The sequence below is a fragment of the Salvelinus sp. IW2-2015 genome, linkage group LG33 (assembly GCF_002910315.2).
Source record: "Salvelinus sp. IW2-2015 linkage group LG33, ASM291031v2, whole genome shotgun sequence".
NCBI lineage: Eukaryota > Metazoa > Chordata > Actinopteri > Salmoniformes > Salmonidae > Salvelinus > Salvelinus sp. IW2-2015.
In genome coordinates this window covers 1,043,230-1,065,503 of record NC_036872.1, presented here as the reverse complement: position 1 = coordinate 1,065,503, position 22,274 = coordinate 1,043,230, and the positions used below count along the sequence as shown (strand labels likewise).

Below are 22,274 nucleotides of genomic sequence, written 5' to 3'. Positions count from 1 at the left end.
TGCGGCCGGAGTCCGCACCTTTGGGGGGGGTTACTGTCACGCCCTGACCTTAGAGAGCCTTTTTTTTGTCTCTATTTGGTTTGGTCAGGGTGTGATTTGGGGTGGGCATTCTATGTTTTGTTTTCTATGATTTTGTGTTTCTATGTTTTTGGCCGGGTATGGTTCTGGTGAGCCCTGTGGCAGCTCCACGTACCAGACTGCCCATACTCCAGTATGAGTCTCCTCACTCCAGTGATGATCCATGGCAAGATGCCTCCAGTGATGATCCATGGCAAGAAGCCTCCAGTGATGATCCATGGCAAGAAGCCTCCAGTGATGATCCATGGCACGATGCCTCCAGTGATGATCCAGAGGCAGAGAAGCCTCCAGTGATGATCCATGGCAAGAAGCCTCCAGTGATGATCCATGGCACGAAGCCTTCAGTGATGATCCATGGCAAGAAGCCTCCAGTGCTGATCCATGGCAAGAAGCCTTCAGTGATGATCCATGGCACGAAGCCTCCAGTGAGGAGTCATGGCACGAAGCCTCCCACGACAGCCTCCAGTCCGGAGCCTCCAGCGACGGTCCCCAGTCCGGAGCCTCCAGCGACGGCCTCGAGTCCGGAGCCTCCAGCGACGGTCCCCAGTCCGGAGTCTCCAGCGACGGCCTCCAGTCCGGAACCTCCAGCGACGGCCTCCAGTCCGGAGCCACCAGCGACGGCCTCCAGTCCGGAGCCACCAGCGACGGCCTCCAGTCGGTCCCCAGTCCCGAGCCTCCAGCGACGGTCTCCAGTCGCTGCCAAAGCAGCAGCTACTCTTTTTGGGGTCCAGCAAAATTAAGGCAGTTTATACAATTTTAACCCTTTCATGCGTGAGTTCCAAATCTCTCTAATGGTCGCCGGGGCATGAATATTTTTATGCGCAACGTTCTCTCCATTCCAGAATGTGATTGTTACGTAACAGTACATTTATTCCGCCCTGCCCTCAAACCAAGGCACGCAGCCTGTTTTTATTTATAAGCTGTTTTCAACTTGTCAATTTTATATTATTTTCTAACAAGTATTTTATTTTCTAATAACAGTTTGAATTGAGGTGTGTTCCGCCTTATTCATTCACATAAAAGTAGTCATTTGTACTTTTGCGGACATTTCTGACACTGACAAAATTGCAGGTCAAGTCTGCAGACATTTGCTCATCTGCCGTCCTGCATACACGTGTCCCATATTGTCCGTCTGTTGCCTGCATCGCAATCAAAGTTGTTTTCGTTACCAATAATACCTTTGGAAATGTGTGCGTTTCTATCAAAGTAAGTGCCTTATTACGTTATAATAGTTTCTGCATGTCGTTTCTAATGTAGCATAATGTTTTTGTGTATATTCCTTATAACCGCGGACACGCGATGTAACGTTATTCATTTCATAACATTTATGGTGTTTAGGTAGCTAGCTACATTCTTCGATTAGCGCTGGAAAACAATGCTAATTGCGTCAGGGAAGTATTAGCATTTGTTGTATTTTGAAGCTACCCTGGCCTTATGACTCCCAAGTGGCACATCGTCTCAGTGCTAGAGACGTCACTACAGACGCCCATCTTCAAATCCAGACTGCGTTTCAATCAAAGTAAGTGCCTTATTACGTTATAATAGTTTATGTGTGTCGTGTTATACCGTTTCTACTGTAGCTCTCTGTGTGTATGGAGCATAATATATGTGTGTATATTTCTTATAATCGCTGACACGCGAGGTAACGTTACTCATGTCATATCCTTTTATGGTGTTATATTCAATCGTGCTAATATGTAGCTAGTTACATTCTTATATTAGCTCTGTAAAACAATGCTAATTGCGTCAGAAGTATTGGCATGTTGTATTTTGAAGCTACCCTGGAAAAATTTATAAATATCTTATACCACTTGGTCGTTTTCTGAGTGCATTCCACAAAGCTGTTTATCATGTCAGCCTTATCCACTGCCCTCATTTTGAGATTATAGTCAAGCACGCAGTCTGGTTTGATGTTTCTCTGTCTGGTTTGTTTCTCTCTCCCGTCAGGTGGTCCACCTTCCCTGTGGCCGACATGGTTGCTGTATGGACAGTGGAGAGGACATGGACGTCTCGTTTGTCATGGCACTTTACTGCCAGCTGTTGACATTTCTTATTTTGTATAACGGGTCATTTAGGTTGGCAGTAGCATTGTTGATGAAATGCAGTCATAGCAGCAGAACTAGAAAGCAGTCTTGGGAAAAGAGGGTGGCAAAGACGTGAGTTGCAAACATAGGATCTCTGCTCCAGTATTCTCTTAGGGAGTTCTTCTTTACTATCCCCATGAGAAGGACTGTCACCAGGAAGGTATACATTTCACTAATTGTGGTTGTCCCCCCCACTCCTGGCTCTCTCTTCTCCCTTAGCTCCAAAGCATAGCGATTGGTCTCTACTATGTCTCCCACCAGCTCCTCTGTCAGAAACAACTTGAAGCACTCTGCCTCAGATGGAAATGGCAAGGGGCGTTGCACTCCAGACTGGGACTCATCAACACAATCAGCAGCGCCAGGAGGGGTGAAATGGCTGGCAGCCTTCCAGCTACCATAGAACTCCTGTACTTCATCCTCTATTGGTCTGCCTCCATCACCACCAGCATCTCCAAAGGGAACTCGGACTTTGTCAGTGGATTAGGGGTCCTCAGACAACTGGTCCTCTGTCACTGTCAGAATCTGATTCCTGACTTTCAGACTCAGACTCATTGTCAGAATTCTTTTAAATCTCCAGAATTTCCGCATTTGTGAGTTGTCTCCTTTTGAAAGACATTGCTAATGCTAATGCTCATTAGCTACATACATAAACAACAACACTGAATGGCTCAGAGTGGGAGTGAGAGGTTACGTGATTGACTGCCTGCACCCACCATTTGTATCAATAAATCACTATCAGAAAATGTTTTGTGTGGTATTATGGATATATTTACTATTTTATTCACGTTTTTCAATTACCGGTGATAAATCATGCATTCCGATTTTTGCATAGATTGTAATGGGCACATAGAATGTGTGTAAAATATTTTTTGGAAAGGTTGTACTGATTATGATGAGCTGAGCTAATTCCAGCTGTGTGTGGAGCCATGTTTGTTGACATACAATGCATTCTGGGTTTCACTTCATCGTCTGTCTGACCAAAGAGGCTATAACAAAATGAGGTGAGTAAGGGTTCACTCATTTTTTGAGAACTTCAGGAAGTGAATGTGGGATGTGAACGATGGTAGACGACACCTCTTCAATATGCATATTATAAACAGACCAAACTCATCTTGTCTTCTCTTATTATATTTGGTTTCTGTGAGGGAAAAATGCCTGGCTGCACGCTGAAACTAATCGTCAGATTACTTTCGATTTCTAGAAAGTGTTTACTCAATTATTTTGATCAACGGTGAGCTCACCCGTGATGTGATTAATTATACATAGTAATTGCTATTAGCTAATTCATATTGTAGTTTGTCAGCCGAGAGTTAGAAAATATGACCGCTTGTGTTGCGTCAATCTTTCCTCAGTTAGCACAATTGTGGCCTACATTTTTCCGGTTAGGATGGTTGTGTTATGCTATAGATACTTCTGTGAATATCTGAACATTGCATCCAAAAATAAACTGCTCACATTCTGGACATAACTTTGTAAGGACTGTGTTTGTGTAAATAGTTTCTGAAAAAAGTGTGGCCAGCTCAAATGCAGATTGTTGCGTCATTCGAAATTGGCCGTTCTAAATCCACTTTAATAAATGGCCACTATTCTTTACTATCTATTGCATCTTGCCGCTCTGTCACTGCTCATCCATATATTTTTAACTTACATATTCTCCCATTCCTTTACTAGATTGTGTGTATTAGGGTTTGTTGTGGAATTTGTTAGATATTAGGTTTTGTTGTGGAATTGTTAGATATTACCTGTTAGATACGGCTGCACTGTCGGATCTAGAAGCAAAAGCATTTTGCACACTAGCAATAACATCTGCTAACCATGTGTATGTGACCAATAAAATTGTATTTGATTTGACCTGTTAACCTATTTTTGGGGCATGAACTGCTAGCGGGACACCTACGTCAACATCAGGTGAAATTGCAGAGCGCGAAATTCAAAATACAAAAATAGTAATATTAAACATTCATGAAAATACAAGTGTCATACATCATTTAAAAGCTTAACGTCTTGTTAATCCAACCGCGTTGTCAGATTTCAAAAAGTCTTTACGCCGAAAGCATACCATGCAATTATCTGAGGACAGCGCCCCACACCAAAATACTTTTTCAACCAGCACAGGCTTCACACAATCACAAATAGCGATTAAATAAATCACTTACCTTTGAAGATCTTCCTCTGTTTGCAATCCCAAGCGTCACAGCTACACGATGAATGGTCGTTTTGTTCGATAAAGTCGTTCTTTATATCCCAAAAATGTCTGTTTAGTTGGCACGCTTGATTCAGTAATCCACTCGTTCAACATGCATACAAACGAATCCAAAAAGTTACCAGTAAAGTTCGTCCAAACAAGTCAAACAATGTTTCTAATTAATCCTCAGGTATTCTAATATCTAAATAAATGATCATATTTAAGATGGAGAATAGTATGTTCAATAGGGAAGATAAATAACGAAGAGCGCGCACCTCATTCACGAGCCAACAAGACTACATTTCTAATGAGAGACACCTTGGAGTTTTTCCATCTACTTGCTAATTTTTCAAAAAACTTGCCTGAAACCCTTTCTAGAGACTGTTGACATCTAGTGGAAGCCATAGGAACTGCAATCTGGGTACTATCTATTTGTATATCCCATAGGCAAGCATTGAAATGGCCTGTGACCTCAAAACAAAATTTCCGGATGGATTTTCCTCTGGTTTTTGCCTGCCATATCAGTTCTGTTATACTCACAGACCTTATTTTAACAGTTTTAGAAACTTCAGAGTGTTTTCTATCCAATGCTACGGGGTGAACAGGCAGTGGCTCGGGTGGTTGTTGTCCTTGATTATATTTTTGGCCTTCCTGTGACATCGGGTGCTGTAGGTGTCCTGGAGGGCAGGTAGTTTGCCAACGGTGATGCGTTGTGCAGACCGCACCACCCTCTGGAGGGCCTTGCGGTCGTACCAGGCAGTGATAACACACAGACATTATTTTAACAGTTTTAGAAACTTCAGAGTGTTTTCTATCCAATGCTACCAAGTATATGCATGGGCCTGAATAACAGGCAGTTTACTTTGGGCACGTCAGTCATCCGAAATTCCGGACAATAACCAGTATGCTAATGCTGTTAAGGCTCCATTGAAATTGATGAGGAATTAAAAAACTGTATGGTTGAAAGAAATGGGGCAAAAGGAGTGGCTAATAAGTCTGGCTGCACATCCAATGACTGGGCGCACTGACCAGATCCACACACTGGGCGAAGTCCATGTCAGCACATTCCTGCAGCGGCTGTTGAACGCGATGGCATTCTAAGTAAGGCAGCAACGTTCGGGCACACACTTGGTTTCTGACTCTACTAGACCTGTCGGGTACAGCTGATCATTTAGGGCATTTAAGGTTTCAAAATAATATTTTAATTTGTTTTCTTTTTGTTTTAGTAAATTGTTGGATTCAGTGGTTAAAATTTGTATTTTGTACAAATGGTTTTAATTGCTGCCTACATGGGTTATGGCTCATTGCATAGTCTCACTTATCAAAAACAATCTCATCTCCTTACCCCAGAGATACCGCTAAATTCTACTTTGACTGATGGTATAGCAGCTTTAAACTTTCAGATGGTTCTGATTGTGTTACCATTTGACTCCTACTGTGACATGCTCAAAAAGAAAATCTCATCTACAGGTTTGGTCTGGCTAAAAACTGTGTTTGTTGTATCCGATGACTGTAGTTTGGATTAGTTTAAATCATCTACGTGCAGAAAGATTTTAGGGAGCAACAAATCAAGGTGTTTTATTATTCTTCTGCTTTTGGTGTCAGGAAACATTCACCCAAACCCAGGCCCATTGGCTATGGATGAACTTCCAACTCCAAATTATTTAAAAACTAGATCAGGGTTGGGACTGATGCATATTAATGTGAGGAGTCTGATGCCGAAAATGGACATGATAAAAGTCTGCAGACCCAGATGTCTTAGTTCTGTCCGAGACCTGTCTTAAGAAATCTGTTCTAAATAAGTCTATAGGCTTGGATGGTTATAATGTTTATCGATGTGACCGACGAAGTAAGGGGGAGGTATAGCCATCTATATTAAAGACAGATATGTGGTTACTGAACTAAGGTCTTTATCTAAACCAAAACAGTTTGAGTTTTTAGCATTGAAACTGCAGTTATCGAAAGCTGTGAACTTAGATTTAATAGGATGTTATAGACCTCCATCTGCAAAAGTAGAATCCCTGGATGCTCAGGCTGAACTGATGCATGGTTGGGGGGGAAATTAAATGGTGCTCATGGGCAATTTAAACTGGGACTGGTTATCTCCAAACTCTGAGGCCAGAAGAGGACTGTACATTACACTGAATTTTCCTCAAATTATAAAGGCTGACTCAATCCAAAACACATCTCTAAATCAACACTTATTGATGTTATTCTAACTAACAATCCGCATAAATACTCGGCCTTTGGTATTTTCCCTAATGATTTAAGTGATCACTGTGCAGTTGCTTGCATTACAGACACTAACATCCCCAAAGTACCCCATAGTCAAACAAAATTTTACGCAGTTCTGTGAGCAGGCATTCCTGCATGAACTTTGTGCAAGCAACTGGGATAGGATTGTGCTTATTCCAGACATCGAAGAGTCATTCTCCTATTTTCTACTATCTGTGATAAACACGCCCCTCTCAAAAAATACAGAGTAAGAGGTAGAGACCATCCCTGGTTTGCGGGGGAATAATCTGATTTGTCCAGAGTTTTTAAGGTAGGCAGATGTGCAGCCAGACTTATTAGCCACTCCTTTTGCCCCATTTTTTACTGACTTACTGCAAATTGAGAAATTATGTGACTAAACTCAACAAAAAGAAGAAGCTGTATTATGAAACCAAGATCAATGATATAAAGAATGATGGAAAAAACGTTTGAGTCCTTTAAATGAAATTATGGGCAGAAAGACAAATTCAACTCCATCTTTCATCGACTCAGATGGCTTATTCATCACAAAACCATACTTAATTGGCAAGTGGTCAAACGTAGGCAGGGAATGCCAACAACAAAGAGTGAGCCATCATACTGATGTATAAAAAAACAAATAATGAAAGAAAAGCATTGCAAGTTTGAATTTTGAAAAGTTAGTGTGGGAGAGGTGGAAAAATTACTGTTTTCGATCAATAATGACAAACCTCCTGGCATTCACAATTTAGATGGGAAGCTACTGAGGATGGTAGCTGACTCTATAGCAACTCCTATCTGTCATATATTTATTCTGAGCCTAGAGGAAATTATTTGTCCTCAGGCCTGGAGAGAAACCAAAGTAATTCCGCTACCCAAGAGTGGTAAATTGGCCTTTACTTGTCAGCCTTTACCTATCAGCTTGCTGCCAGCTCTTAGCAAACTGTTGGAAAAAATGTTGTTTGACCAAATACAATGCTATTTCTCTGTAAACAAATTAACAACAGACTTTCAGCATGCTTATAGAGAAGGGCACTCAACATGTACTGCACAGACACAAATGACTGATGATTGGTTGAAAGAAATTGATAATAATAAGATTGTGGGAGCTGTACTGTTAGAGTTCAGAAAACTTTTGTGTTATGTTTTTTTAACCTCTGCCATATCGTGGATCAGTGGTATAAAGTACTTAAGTTAAAAAAAAGTGCTACTTAGTAGTTTTTTTGGTGTATCTGTACTTTCCTATTTATATTTTTGACAACTTTTACATTTACTTCACTACATTCCTAAAGAAAAGTATGTACTTTTTACTCCTATACATTTTCACTGACACCCAAACGTACTCGTTACATTTTGAATACTTAGCAGGACAGGACAATGGTCTAATTCACACACTTATCAAGAGAACATCCCTGCCTCTGATCTAGCAGACTCACTAAACATATACTTTGTTTGTAAATTATGTCACAGTGTTGAGGTGTGCCCCTGGCTATCCGTAAATAAAAAATGGTGCCATCTGGTTTGCTTAATATGAGGAATTAGAAATTATTTATACTTTCATTTCTGAGTAAAAATTGAGCAATTACATTTACTTTTGATACTTAAGTATATTTAAAAGCAAATACTTTTAGACTTTTACTCAAGTAGAATTTTACTGGGTGACTTTCACTTTTACTTGAGTCATTTTCTATTAAGGTATCTTTACATTTACTCAGGTATGACAATTGGGTACTTTTTCCACCACTGTTGTGGATACAGAGCTATTTATCTAATATAACTGAGAGGGTTTTCTTTAATGGAAGATTCTCTAATGTCAAACATGTAAAGTGTGGTGTACCACAGGGCAGCTTTCTAGGCCATCTACTCTTTTCTATTTCAGCAACCACAGCTAATGAAGTCACTAAAACCCTGAACAAAGAGTTGCAGTCTGTTTTGGAATGGGTGGCCAGTAATAAACTGGTCCTGAACATCACTAAAACTAAGAACATTGTATTTGGTACGAATCAAGTTCTCGACCTCAACTAAATCTTGTAATGGATGGTGCAGCTGTTGAACAAGTTGAGGCGACTAAATTACTTGGTGTCATCTTAGATTGTAAACTGTCATGGTCAAAACATATAGATTGAAAGGTTGTGATGATGGGGAGAGGTCTGTCCATAATATAGAGATGCTCTGTTTTTTTGACACCTTACTCCACAAAGCAAGTCCTGCATGCTCTAGTTTAATCTTATCTTGATTATTGTCCAGTCACATGGTCAAGTGCTGCAAAGAAAGACCTAGTTAAGCTGCAGCTGGCCCAGAACAGAGTGGCACGTCTTGCTCTTCATTGTAATCAGAGGGTTAATATTAATACTATGCATGCCAGTTTGTCTTGGCTAAGAGTTGAGGAAAGACTGACTGAGTCCCTTCTTGTTTTATAAAAAACAGTAATGTGTTGGAAATTCCATAATGTTTGCATTGTCAACTTACACACAGGACTGACACACACACTTACCCCACAAGACATGCCACCAGGGGTCTTTTCACAGTCCCCAGGTCCAGAACAAATTCAAGGAAACGTACAGTATTATACAGAGCCATGAGGGAATGGAACTCCTTTCCATCTCATATAGCACAAGTGAACAGCAAACCTGGTTTCAAAAAACAAATAAAGCAACACCTCACGGCACAACGCCTCTCCCCCATGTGACCTACTTGTTGTGTGTATGTACTGACATGTATGCTTAATTGATAGATCTACACACACACTAGATGTTAATGTCTTTAAATGTATGTAAATTGTAAAGTATTTTGTCTGTAATGTCTATTTCGTTATATGTCGGACCCCAGTAAGACAAGCTGTCGCCATTGGTGTCGGCTAATGGGGATCCAAATAAATAAAATAAAATCAAGTGGCCAGGCTGAATCAGATGCCGGACTACAACACAGTGGATGATATGAATGAAAGACTGATGACACAAGTAGGTCATTGACCCCTTACAAAAAATGTACCATGGGAGTACAATAGCAATTGTACCATGGTAGCTAGTACAATGAAATACATGTTTTTTGGGTCACTACCAGGGCAGGAAAATAGCATGGTACAGGTGCAAATACCATGGTATTTTCCTGCCATGGTAGTGACCCAAAAAACATTTATTTCATTGTACTAGCAACCATGGTACAAAAATGTACTAGCAGTATGTAGTGAAACATGAAAGAATGGTAGTTGTTTACAATGTATTATGATGTTCAGTGTCCCACCGTTTTTCGGGTAAAGTGACCAAAAATGTAGTAATTTATGGTGCTCACATAATGCAACATTGACAACTCGCTCTGCAATGGCAAAGCATAGACCTAGTACACTCTTAAACCCAGTTAGCTCATAGGGAAAAAAACACTGTTGTGGAATATCTAATCAAAGGGAAGAGAGACTGCAGATTCGTTCAAACAACACTTTATTATAAGATTTGCAAAAATGAAGCAAATCAACCATCACCGAGAACGGCTCAGAGTTGAAAGCTTAACAAACATAGCCGGGTCTCTGCTACAACCCCTTTCTGTATACGTGGCAGTCAGCAGATAGTGTGTAAAAGGTAATTAGTTGTCTGTGCAGACTTAAGGTAGCACAAGGTTGATAGCCCGAGGGCTCAACCGTCTAACTGCATTCACAACAGCAAAACAATATATTGTATTCCTTTCTGCAAGTTTCCATACATGTGACTTTCTGTAGATAGTAAACCCATGGGATGTCACATACTGCGGCCGCACCCAAGCAGACCTTAGCTATAGGCCCAGTCTTATGACTAAGTCCCACAAAGACAAGTTTGTATCAGGTTAGAAAAAACACTAGCATTTAAATGAGACAATTCTTTAAACAGTAAAACATGGGATGGCATGACTAATTATGTAATTTTCCATAATATGTCCTCCATTTTGAGACTAACTCTCAACTTAATATAAAATGACATACAAGCATTTCCATTAACCTTTACCTAATACCCATCCCGGATCCGGGATCCTCCTCATCAAAAAAGCTGACTAGCATAGCCTAGCCTAACGVGACAGGGATATCATATAATATAATTTTCATGAAATCACAAGTCCAATACAGCAAATGAAAGATAAACATCTTGTGAAWCCAGCCATCATTTCCGATTTTTAAAATGTTTTACAGCGAAAACACAATATGTATTTCTATTAGCTAACCACAATAGCCAAACACACAACCGCATATTTTCACCATGTTTCCACCGCATAGGTAGCTTTCACCAAACTGACAAAATAGAGATATAATTAGTCACGAACCAAGAAACAACTTCATCAGATGACAGTCTTATAACATGTTATACAATACATTCATGTTTTGTTTCGAAAATGTGCATATTTGAGGTATAAATCATAGTTTTACATTGCAGCCACCATCAAAAATAGCATCAAAGCAGCCAGAATAATTACAGAGAGCAACATGAAATACATAAATAGTCATCATAAAACATTTATGAAAAATACATGGTGTACAGCAAATGAAAGATAAACATCTTGTGAATCCAGCCAATATTTCAGATTTTTTAAGTGTTTTACAGCGAAAACACAATATAGAATTATATTAGCTTACCACAATAGCCAAACACACAACCGCATTTATTCACCGCAAAGGTAGCTTTCGCAAAAAACAGCAATAAATATAAAATGAATCACTAACCTTTGGACAACTTCATCAGATGACAGTCTTATAACATCAAGTTATACAATACATTTATGTTTTGTTCGAAAATTTGCATATTTAGAGCTGCAAATCGTGATTATACATTGTGAATATGTAGCAACATTTTCCCAGAATGTCCGGAGATATTTTGGACACTCACKTAATCTGACCAAAGAACTCATCATAAACTTTACTAAAAAATACATGTTGTACAGCAAATGAAAGATACACTGGTTCTTAATGCAACCGCTGTGTTAGGAAAGACTTTCGTACACTTAGTACATTACAATTGTTAATGACCTCCGTTGTCATTGGGTTTCAACCCTTCACATGGTGCAATTCATTCTCAGAAGGGGGAAAGGAACACATGAATTTAAACATCAGTACATACTTTATCATCACACACAAGGCAATAGCTTTGTTGAGACTGTCCATATTGCCACATGGTCACCATGATGGTAGGCCCTTAACCCTACCTTGGGAGAACCATTCACATAACCCTTGCTGTGAGCATGGCCTATGGACATGCTACACCTTTAACTCAATGTTTCTTCTTCTGTGTTATGGATTATCATACTCTTCAACAGACATGTAATCAGGCATAGGAAATAAATCAGGTAAATAGGGTTCTGAAGCGTCTCTTTCAGGGGTCAGTAATGGCATGGCAAGAATAGTCTCAACGGCTTTGCTGTACAATTTCTTAACACAAGTTATAATGCATTAATTGTTATAATTTAAAAAAAGATAACTAAGCCATAAATCAACCAATTAAATATTGTAGCTCCCATAACACCAAATAATGACTGAACCCATCCAAATGGATTCCAATCACCACTGAGCTCTTTCAGATGTTCCACTACAATAGTAAAGTTACCCTCACGCTGGGGTATGAATGCACAGCAATGGTCACATATCATTTGGCACACTCTAATGCAAACATTCGGTCCCCGTATGTACTTAGCCTCTGGCTTCAAATGCCTTTTGCACAATGAATCATTCTATCTAACCTATAACATAGTGATAAACATACTAAAACATGCTCAAGTCAATTGTACTGTATCATCCAGAAAGCCATATGTTTTGATGCGCTTTAAAATGAGAATTCTGATAATATGGTAAAATAAAACCCCTACTATCAATTACAGTCTTCAATGCTTCACGTTGAGTCTATCACTCAAATTCAACTTAGCACATACCAATACAGTTAGAATGTGTATTTACAAACAGGGGACCATATCTACAGTCCCTGGTTCGAATCCAGGCTGTATCACATCCAGCCGTGATTGGGAGTCCCATAGGGCGGAGCACAGTTGGCCCAGCGTCGTCCGGGTTTGGCTGGGGTAGGCCGTCATTTGAAATAAGAATTTGTCCTTAACTGACTTGCCTAGTTAAATAAAGGTTAAATAAAATAATTGACAGTTTGAACTACTTATTACCAGCATTAACTATTTTCATTACAGCCCCCATTTATCCCTGTCTCACATTGTCGTGAGTGGCATGTTAATGACAGATAGGTATCTCAATGCATTCTTAATCTAAATTACTGTACATTTTGCAGTGCGCAGACCTCCACAGTCAACCTGATACCTCAAATAAATAACTACGGGCACTGTTGACCACCCCCTCCTCCCAGCACTCCTCCTTCTGGCATGTCTTTGTGTTCTTCTTCATATGTTCAAAGTGGATGGCCCTTGATAATGCCTCTCACCTGTCCTTTACAGTCCATTCTGTCTTGTCCATTTTTCCTACCAGTACATCAGCAGCATGAAAGAAGTTGACAGGATTTCTCTCCATGCTCACTCCACGTGGACTTATGTCGCACTCCTGAGAGACAAGGCAGTTGATAGCTTCGACTGGATGCTGTGTGCAGGTTGCTGGCTTGGACTCAGATCTCACGGTAGGAGTGGTGAAGGACAAGGTCATAGTAAACGCCATTTCTTCATCCGGTTAGGGGGGGTTGAGGTCCACACTGTTTGGTCAAATGATCCTTTTCCATGCATCTAGATACCATCTGTAGTCACCTTCGCCATAATCTCAAAAGAGGACAGATCAGAACAACAGTTTAGTTCAGTTCATTTCTGTTTCAGGAAATCCAGACAAGCATTGACTGTATGACAAATTACTTATACCAATTATTCTTAATACAAAACTCTTTGTAAGACAAATGTCAGAAAGAATAACAACAACATTCTGTTCAAACAATTGTTCAAATTGGCTTATACTCCCCTTATCACATTGTCGACCTCATCACAGATTCGCAGGGTCAGGAAGTTAGAGGACTAATCCTTAGGGAGTAATCTCGATCATCCAGCAGACCCAATCTGGTGAGATTTGTATCAAAACAAAATAAACAAACAACGCAACAATACACTCGTTCATATAGCACTCGATACACTTCTATATATCACTCGAGGTGTGTAAATTTCAATCCCAAAACCTCAAATGATGGTAATTGCCCCATTTTGACACATGACTCACAACGTGATTAATGTGTAAAAAAACAACACAGCAAATCAAATTATACTACCCTTAATAACTCAAAAAGAAAAAAAATTGTACTCATAACTTAATTCAAGGAATAGAAAGATTGACTAGAGATAGGTCTATCCTTCTCGTGGTCCGAATCCCACATATAACTATTAATTTTAAACTTCTCCGTAATGATCAGTATTACAAATAACCTTCAATTCAGTATTACATATGACCTTTAAATCATCATCTAATGTCTCTCAGCCTTCCAGTGAGGGTGATCAAACCACACTGGAAAGTCAGGACAGAGGTCAGAGATCATTCAAACCCTTCAAATAAGTGTTTATTTTTCTATTAGATTAATTATGTAAAAACAGTCAACATTTCATACATTTCGTATCCCAGGTTACAGTAAGTTTCTTCAGTACATTTCTTATCAAAATAATTCACGTGTTCAATTAAAACAAAAAACAAAAATTTGTAATACATTCTTTAACCCATGAAAAACCCACTAAAACCAATAGAAATAGACCACAAATCAGACATGGTATTAAAAAATCTTAACAAATATGTCATAATGTAAGGTAAAAACAAACAGAATTGTTAAGGGGAGCTCCCTTAACATACATACTGTAGTGGACTTCGAAGAAAGAATCCTACTTAAGACACATCAGATAATACAGTGTTCCATTAAGTGGAATATACACCTTCTAAAGTAAATAATCCCAGAGCCCCTTTCTGGTAATCCTATCATTTTAACCTGTTGCATTTATTTAAAATATAAAACCTGTTTTAACAAATCTAGGACCTTCAAAAAGTTGGCGTCATCAGTTCAATATTCATCAGCTCGATATTCAATACTAAAACACATTCACATTCACTAGATACTTTCCACTGTCCCACGTAATGGAAACAGATTATGGTTTTAGCCTTCCTGTTGTGTTCGTTTCATGTTAATTCTGTGTTCCCTGTCCAAAATGACCGACCCATTATAGCTGATTAGAAATCCATAATAATACATATATTATCATCTAATGTTGTGTTTGATATTTTTATGAACTTAAGTTCTTGTGAACATTACAAGTTTTGAACTGCTATTTGCTATTTATGGCCAGTAGGCCTCATATACAGTATATCGTTTGGTCATTGTGCTGCCACAGAATGAATTGTGAGCAAGGCCTCAAAAAAGCTTTATATACCAGAGCTGCGAGAAAAGTTCTATATATTTTGGAAACAATGTTGTGATTGTTTGTGAGAATGCCAACAGGTGTGTTTCCCGTGGGGGAAAGATTCTACTGGGGAAAGGTTGCCGTGGGGGTTGCCATGGAAGCCAAGAAGGGGAGTGAGGTGTGTGTGTGTGTGTGTGTGGTGTGTGTGTGTGTGTGTGTGTGTGTGTGTGTGTGTGTGTGTGTGTGTGTGTGTGTGTGTGTGTGTGTGGTGTGTGTGTGTGGTGTGTGTGTGTGTGTGTGTGCTCAAATACACATGTATTTGGGGGTCATGTGTCCATCTGATGAATCTGCATGAACTCAATTTTATACACTGATTGTAGTCTCACCCATTAATTTCTGATGACCGTTCACCACAGGTGTACGTACACAAGTTAAATAAAACACCCAAAATGTTATGAAAATCATAATTTATTTTGTGTGTTTAGATGCCCTGTGTGGACAAAGTCATGGAACCTTATGACAATCAGATTAAATTAACTACATTTTTCAGAGAGAAAACTTGTAAATCGATCCAATTAGACCGGAACACAGCAGGAGGGTTAAATTACATTACATTCTGCTCAAATTCACTGGTGTTACCTAAACTACAAAACCGAGCAACATCAATCAGAAACGGTCAAAGAACTTTTCCAATTCAACTATTCAGACCTCTGCTTCAAATGTCCCACTACGTCCCTTACAGCCTGATATAGCCCAGCGAGCACGACTCACTTTCACCCGCATACTAAAACATGGTATTATTAGAGTCTATCCAAAAACCACTAATAACTAATAACATATTTCCATTCACCTTATTAGAAGGCATTGTTTTCATTTCAGTCTACCCAAACAATATTACTCTGTATTTTTAATACCAACCTCTATAGGATATTCCCTTTCTGCTTCACACTTATTAAACATGTATTATTATAAGATGAACATGTAATGTGCCAAATCCACAAAATACATCAGCCAATTCTTAAGGAAAAATATACATTTCGTTGGGAGTTAAAATAGTTCACAATACTTGAGCCTCTTTCTGCCCACAACTTCAATTCAGTCAGTAACACAGACCCAATGCTAATGAAATTACCAGTATATCCCGCAAATAATCCAATTATAATGGTTTGTAGTCTTAACATCTGGCACATAATAATGACATAATTACCAGAAAGTAGCCTTAAAGTTCGTCCAAGTGTTTCATTGCAAAGATTTTACATGAGCAAAGGGGATTTAGCAGTCAACGAGTTGAATCGATAGTCAATGATTTGGAAACAGATCTGGCGAGGTCAATAAAAGCAGAATATATTTTCCCTTGCGACATAATGAAATTCCTTTATTACATCACATTTGCTCCGCAATGATTTTTAATTTGATGGAAACCCTCATTCGTTTTTTTACGTCGTTACAAGTTATGTCTACATTCAAGTTATGTCTACAACTCTTACTGCGGAAAAAATAATAATTTTCAAGCCATATGGGCTATTTTATTTAATTGTATTACCCGGACATAGAAAATCCCTTAAGCATTTATAGTTTCATTGGTTAGGGTAAGGGAATTCACCATACTTTCCTGTCATAAATTTTGCCAATATTGCCCCTACACTCACTTTTCGAATGACCAATGGCCCCACACACTACGCTTCGGTATTTTCCCACTACCCCCGCATTATCCATCTTGATAACAGGTTTCAAACCTGCCATCAAAACATACGTACACATTTTATCAATATACTCACATACCCAAGCTGTGTTCAAATACCATACTAATATACTATATACTACATGCTTAATGAGTATATAATTCATACAATATACTATTAGTTCATTTTAGTATACTGTAAACAAACAGTAACCTTTCAGTTGAGCTTTGCATGTCTACCGGAAGTTGATGATGTTGCTATGCAGCCTCTTGCTAGCTTGTTAGCATAACAAATTACTAGTTAAACATTTGACTTCTTCATGTGTTTTGGAAATTTGGACTTTAAAGTGCCTTTAAACGGGGCATTGTAGTAGGTGCCAGGCATACCAGTTTGAGTGTGTCAAGAACTGCAACACTGCTGGGTTTTTCCCACAACAGTTTCCTGTGTATTTTAGCAGAGCTGGTTAGGCTTTTTCCATGTTTATCCAAAGCATTGGTGACGAACTGTGCTGCTGGCAACAATTTAATTACGTTCTTTCCCTGACGTTTACTGACACCGGCCATATTCTGCCTCGCCTGGTTCACCAACTACTTCTCTGATAGAGTTCAGTGTGTCAAATCGGAGGGCCTGTTGTCCGGACCTCTGGCAGTCTCTATGGGGGTGCCACAGGGTTCAATTCTCTGGCCGACTCTCTTCTCTGCATACATCAATGATGTTGCTCTTGCTGCTGGTGATTCTCTGATCCACCTCTACGCAGACAACACCATTCTGTATACTTCTGGCCCTTCTTTGGACTCTGTGCTAACTAACCTCCAGATGAGCTTCAATGCCATACAACTCTCCTTCCGTGGCCTCCAACTGCTCTTAAATGCAAGTAAAACGAAATGCATGCTCTTCAACCGATCGCTGCCCGCACTTGCTCGCCCGACCAGCATCACTACTCTGGATGGTTCTGACCTAGAATATGTGGACAACTACAAATACCTAGGTGTCTGGATAGACTGCAAACTCTCCTTCCAGACCCACATTAAGCATCTCCAATCCAAAATTAAATCTAGAATCAACTTCCTATTTCGCAACAAAGCATCCTTCACTCATGATGCCAAACATATCCTCGTAAAACTGATCATCCTACCGATCCTCGACTTCGGCAATGTCATTTACAAAATAGCCTCCAACACTCTACTCAACAAATTGGATGCAGTCGATCACATTGCCATCCGTTTTGTCACCAAAGCCCCATATACTACCCACCACTGTGACCTGCATGACCTCGTTGGCTGGCCCTCGCTTCATACTCGTCGCCAAACCCACTGGCTCCAGGACATCTACAAGTCTTTGCTAGGTAAAGCCCCGACTTATCTCAGTTCACTGGTCACCATAGCAGCACCCACCCGCAGCACGCGCTCCAGCAGGTATATTTCACTGGTCACCCCCAAAGCCAATTCCTCTTTGGTCGCCTTTCCTTCTAGTTCTCTGCTGCCAATGACAGGAACGAACTGCAAAAATCGCTGAAGCTTGAGACTCTTAGCTCTCTCACTAACTTTAAGCACCAGCTGTCAGAGCAGCTCACAGATCATTGCACCTGTACATAGCTCATCTGTAAATAGCCCATCCAACTACCTCATCCCCATACTGTATTTATTTATTTATTTTGCTCCTTTGCACCCCAGTATCTCTACTTGCACATTCATCTTCTACACATCTATCACTCCAGTGTTTAATTGCTATATCGTAATTACCTTGCCACTATGGCCTATTTTATTGCCTTACCTCCCCTATCTTACCTCATTTGCACACACTGTATATATACTTTTTCTTCTAGTGTATTATTTAGTTTATTGCATGTGTAACTCTGTGTTGTTGTATGTGTCGAACTGCTTTGCTTTATCTTGGCCAGGTCGCAGTTGTAAATGAGAACTTGTTTTCAACTAGCCTACCTAGTTAAATAAAGGTGAAATATATATATTTTTTAATTCAACGGGTGTTGAGCCTTCGTAAATTCATCATGTTATTCTGCGCTCTGGTACATTCATACGAGAGTGCTCTGAAATCCAAACAAATACCCAGAGCGAATTTACAAAGCACCCCATTTAACAATGTCCATTGAGAACGCACAATGTCTATACCATTTAGCTAAGCTAAGAATGGCGTGAATAATCAATCAATAAAGATTGGATAGCATAGTTAATATACTGACAAGTTTGATATTTTAGTAGCCGACTAACATTAGGGAGCTAGCTAACATATATTACCAGTACATACTGTACTGCTGTAATGTTATTCTATGCGGATGTCATATTTAGTTAAAGCAATGAATTTGTATCCGCTCTCGCATATTTCCCATCAGCAGGAAAAATGCTTCCCAATTTTATCCATCAATTTTTTTCATATTCAAGCCGAGTTGTTAGAATACCCTTTTGCTTCTTTTAGTGCCTCTATGATTTTGCTATAGTTTACCTCGTCCTGACCATGGCCAGAGTGTTTAGATTTACTCACTCAACGCTCTAATATATGCCAATTTAACAATTTTCTAAGTTAGTGAAACCCACTTCCCTGGAGAGTAGTTATGGTATTTGTGCCTTTCAATTGGTAACGGTTTTGATACCTTGTATTAGAACCAATACTGGAATGTCTGCCAATTTACTACTGGAGAATATGTTGGAAGTAATGTCTTATACCAGTCTCACGCTTCAAATATCACTGATGTTGACAACACATTAATTCATCAAAATTAGGGTCCATCATCTGTCCATAATATAAATGTCTTGTCAATGGTGAGACATTTGCGCTGCAATGTCAGCCAGTCTGTGACACAAAACTGTCTTTCTGTTTCCAACAACTGTGAGCAGTTGAGAAGATATCTTATAAGTCCTATGCATAGTACCAGTCACATGTAATCCCCAATTTACAGAGAAGATCTCTTCCTGCCAAATTTACAGAACAACATGCAATGAATTGATGTTTTATGCATGTGCTATCAATTCTAACAGGTAGGGGCATTGTGAGCAACTCTTTCATAGTCACTCCACATTGCTGACTGATTCATTTGACATGGGAGGTTTGGACATGGGAATTTATGACAGACATTGCAATGCCAGTTAGAGACAGTTGACGCCCTTGGACAGCATGTGAGAAGAATGAAGGGAGTCTTGACACCTTGAAAATGTAAAATAGTTTATCTGGTGTGAGAGAAATTACATATTTATCAGATTTATTTGATATTAATGGTTAACAATTCATATTTAACTAATAGTAAGATATTTCTGTTCTACTAAGGCTGTGTCTTTAGGGTCTCCACTTCCTACAGCTAATCTGGGCATATGGTCACAAGAGATGGCTTGAGCTGACAAACGAGTTAAAGACTGCATTCCATAGACAAGATGTGGAGGGTGTAACTGAGATAGGGATAGCCTGGAAGAGTAGAACGTAATCTCGAATTGTCTCAAAATCATCCTTGCATCTGGGAGACTAATCAAGGTGGGGGTTAAAACAACACAGTATCTACTAAAAAATCTACTCGAATATCTACTAGAAAATCTATTATCTCACTGTTGACGAAGAGACAAACCATCGGCTTCTCAAGGGGGTTTGACAAAAAATCTTTCAATGCTGTCCAAGGGAGTCAACAGTCTCTAACTCGCGTCAGTCCATATGTGGGTTGTAAAGGATTGTTTTCGTTGAAGGTCCGGTTTTCCAACCTTCCCCCACTGCCCTCTGTCTTCTTGGGTTTGGACACGTTCTAGTGAAATTTCCCTCTTTTCCACAGTTGTAACAAGCAAAGTTAGGTGGTGGACAGTCATTATCATCATCATCCCTGTTTCTCCTTATTTTCTTATCATTCTCCGTTTATACAAACACACACTCAGACACAAACACACAAACAACAGTATTTGGTTAGGAAGTTCTTTCTTTCTTATAATTTGAAAAGAGTCATTTCTTCTCCATCAAAATATTTTCTAATTACTCAATGTAATTTTAAATGTTGTACCCACATGGTGGTTCCTCCTATGCACATTTTCATGTAGGGTTTAAATGTATAGCTGGTTCCCCAATCATAACCAACTGTTTTACCAGTACACTGATTAATTATGTTTATATATTGATATATACACCACCGTTCAAACGTTTGGGGTCACTAAGAATTGTCCTTGTTTTTGAAAGAAAATCATTTATTTTGTCCATTAAAACACCATCAAATTGATCAGAAATACAGTGTAGACATTGTTATTGTTGTAAATGACTATTGTAGCTGGAAACGGCTGATTTGTTATGGAATATCTACATAGGTATACAGAGGCCCATTATCAGCAACCATCACTCCTATGTTCCAATTTCACGTTGTGTTAGCTAATCGAAGTTGATCATTATAAAAGGCTAATTGATCATTAGAAAACCCTTTTAAAATGATGTTATCGCAGCTGAAAACTGTTGTTCTGATTAGAGAAGCAATAAAACTGGCCTTCTTTAGACTAGTTGAGTATCTGGAGCATCAGCATTTGTGGGTTCGATTACAGGCTCAAAATGGCCAGAAACAAATAACTTTCTTCTGTAACTCGTCAGTCTATTCTTGTTCTGAGAAATGAAGGCTATTCCATGCGAGAAATTGCCAAGAAACTGAAGATCTCATACAACGCTGTGTATTACTCCCTTCACAGACCAGCGCAAACTGGCTCTAACCAGAATAGAAAGAGGAGTGGGAGGCCCCGGTGCACAACTGAGCAAGAGGACAAGTACATTAGAGTGTCTAGCTTGAGAAACAGAGGCCTCACAAGTCCTCAACTGGCAGCTTCATTATATAGTACCCACAAAACACCAGTCTCAACGTCAACAGTGAAGAGGCAACTCCGGGATGCTGGTCGTTCATTGGTCCTGTCGCCTGATGCCATGCCGCCGACGTTAGCTTCTGTGCTTACAGACTTTTATAAATAATTAAACTATCAAAACATCATAAAAAATGAACAACAATTATATAATTACACTCCGCTTAACTTGGTGTTTCATATCCTATGCTTTATAACTCGCTCACCGTGATCATAACATTTAAAATATTTTGTTTATCTGGTGCTTCTCTCGTCACTTTTCAGTTGGCTCTCTCGTTCAACTGACTCACTGACTAGGCAGGCTAGCGCGAGAGCCACTGTAGAGTGAGAGCGCGTGAAGCAACCACTAGAGCGGGAAGCACATTCTGCAGGCCGAAACAAGCACAACACCCCTTGACTATAAATACTGTAAATGATTACAAAATGCCAAAGATTAGGCTACCATAAATCTTACATTCTCCCACATTTCAGTTTGGTATTTGGTATTTTATTAGGATTCCCATTAGCAGTTGCAAAAGCAGCAGCTATTCTTCCTGGGGTCCACACAAAATATGAAACATGGCATAATACAGAACATTAATTTATTTTTTTATTTTTTTATTTCATTTTTTATTTTTTTATTTCTTTATTTAACCAGGTAAGCCAGTTGAGAACAAGTTCTCATTTACAACTGCGACCTGGTCAAGATAAAGCAAAGCAGAGTTACACATGGGATAAACAAACGTACAGTCAATAACACAATAGAAAAATCTATATACAGTGTGTGCAAATGTAGTAAGATTAGGGAGGTAAGGCAATAAATAGGCAATAGTGGCAAAATAATTACAATTGATTAATTAAACACTGGAGTGATAGATGTGCAGAA

At 39.3% G+C, this 22,274-nt stretch overlaps 1 long non-coding RNA gene across 1 annotated transcript; it reads left to right on the top strand.

The window, feature by feature from the left end:
* The first annotated feature begins 974 nt into the window (after positions 1-974).
* LOC111957998 (uncharacterized) lies at positions 975-13,755 on the top strand. The gene is made up of 4 exons (XR_002876481.3): positions 975-1,284; positions 1,500-1,597; positions 2,026-3,163; positions 13,019-13,755. It is a non-coding gene; the product is annotated as an uncharacterized lncRNA (long non-coding RNA).
* Positions 13,756-22,274: the final 8,519 nt, after the last annotated feature.